Source organism: Lycium ferocissimum, chromosome 4 (genome assembly GCF_029784015.1).
Source record: "Lycium ferocissimum isolate CSIRO_LF1 chromosome 4, AGI_CSIRO_Lferr_CH_V1, whole genome shotgun sequence".
NCBI lineage: Eukaryota > Viridiplantae > Streptophyta > Magnoliopsida > Solanales > Solanaceae > Lycium > Lycium ferocissimum.
Genome location: NC_081345.1, coordinates 24,022,856 through 24,025,177, shown reverse-complemented (window position 1 = coordinate 24,025,177; position 2,322 = coordinate 24,022,856).

The following is a 2,322-nucleotide window of genomic DNA, read 5'->3' as shown; positions in this document are numbered from 1 at the left end:
AGAGTTGGAAGAATTAACTGAAGGTGTCGTTTAAGTTTGGAAATTACTAGAGGTGACTTGTAGGGACCACATTAAGTCAAAACCCAATTAAATTTGGGATTAAGAAAATTGGGGTTGAAAATATATTTTGCCAAACTTGTTAATCTTTTATAAAATACAAAAAAGACCCCAAACCATTTAATCCAACCCCCCATTTATTTCAAACTCCACATCGGTCCATATCAAACCACACGAACTTCATTCAAAACACACGATCATCTCAATCGCTCCTTCAAACTTTCAAGTTCAAACCCACGAACTCGATCTCAACCGCTAAATGTGCTTCTTCAAACCGTCATCAACCTCTTCAAAGCCGACTCAACAACGAATCGTCGCTTTCTCCATTTCTCTCGTGTAAAATCGCTCAATATTTTCTTCTTTTAAAGTTAGGGTTTTGAAATCAAAATGAGAAAATGATGATTTTGGTCAGAGAAGAAGAAGAATAACATGGGTTTGTCTGCAATGTTATTTATTTTGTTGTTCAAATTCTTGAGAAACCCTTATTTCTTTGTATTTGTTCGAGTTGTTGGGGTTTTGTGTGTTTGTAAATAGTATGTGGTTGTGAAATTCGGTTTTTGGTGTTGTTTGTGTTCTCTTTCTCCTGTGAGTTCGAAAAAAGGGCTTGTTGGGCTTACAAAACCCGTATTTGCTCTATTTGTTCCACTTGTTGGTGTTTCGTGTTGTTAAATAGTGTATGTGGTTGTGAAATTATGGTTTTTGGTACCGTTTGTGTTCTTGTTCTCCTTGGGGTTTTGAAAAAGGGTTGAATTTTTTTTGGATTTTGTCCAAATTCGAGTAAGTTGTTGCAAAGAACAAGAGACTTGTTTGTGATTGAGGTTGGTTTATTTTGTTTAACTTGTGATGGTTGTGTGTTTGTATTAAAACAAATGTTTTTTCCGGTTCAAAAGTTAGGGTTTTGAAATAAAAGTACGAAAATGATTAATTTTGGTTAAAGAAGAGGAAGAACATGGGCGGGGGTGTGTCATGCACCGCCGTGTATTTTGTTCAATTTTTTACCGTTGTGTGTTTGTAATGCACCGAGATTGCACCGACAGCTGAAATAGATGTTGTTGTCTTGTTGTTGTCCTTGTAAGGCTTAGGAAAAAGTGGCCTGCCTTTTTTTTTTTTTTTTTTACCCAACAAACCGAGTAACTGTTGCAACGCATTTCTAGTCTATTGGTAAAAACCCAAACAGCTTGTCGAGGTTGTTGCAAAAAGTGAATATGTTATTGCAATGCATTTAAAATCGTTGAAAATTGTTAAAACGATTCTTTGCAAAGAATCGTTTCGATGGTTTCCAACAGATTAGTCTGTTGGAACAACTCAATCATATGTTCCAACAACTTTTGCCAGTTGTTGCAAACAGATTATCCGTCGTTGGAAATAATCAATACGATTCTTTGTGGAAGCGCAACAATCGTATTGATATTTTCCAACAGATGTATAATCTGTTGCAACAACTTATTAAGTTGTTGGAACGTATGATGGAGTTGTTCCAATATATTACACACTTGTTGCAACATATGCTTCAGCTTCATTATTTGTTTACTTTAAATGGTGCACAAATCAATTGAAAGTGTTTTTGCTTATATCCCGTGTGCGGATAAAATGTCTTCACGAAAAAGAAAAGGGAGAAATCATCTACAAGCTAGTAAAAGATATAAGGGGCATCATTAGATGATCTTGCTGAACAGGCAAATATTCTTTCTGAACAAACTGCTGAACAGGAAACCTCTCAAGTAGGAGTTTCTGGCCAAGAAAGTAAAGAAGATCAAGTAGAAGAACAAGAAGAAAAAGAAGAAGAAGAAGAAGAAGGAGAAGAAGAAGGCGAAGAAAAAGAAGAAGAAAAAGAAGAAGATAAAGAAGAAGAAGAAAAAGAAGAAGATAAAGAAGAAGAAGAAGAAGAAAGAGAAGAAGATAAAGAAGAAGAAGAAAACAATGAAGAAGAAGAAGAAGAAGAAGAAGAAGAAGAAGAACATGATGTAAATAATGATGACAATGAAGAGGATAAAACTGCATCTTTTGAAAGGTCGGCGATCGGATCGGGGTCGTTGATTCTTCTATTGGGACCGATATTGACAGATCTTCCACTGATGAAGTTGTCAAAACTTTCGATATCGAGAAGTTAGTGTGCAGATGCCAATGGATAAACTAGGTGATTTGAATGGTGATCTTGTTGTAAAATCGACCACGGGCAAGCCCCTTGATTACTTTATAAGATACTTCGTGAGGAGGACTTGGAGGATTTCTTCTGGTGGCCACATGTTTTGGCATGTATCTAGA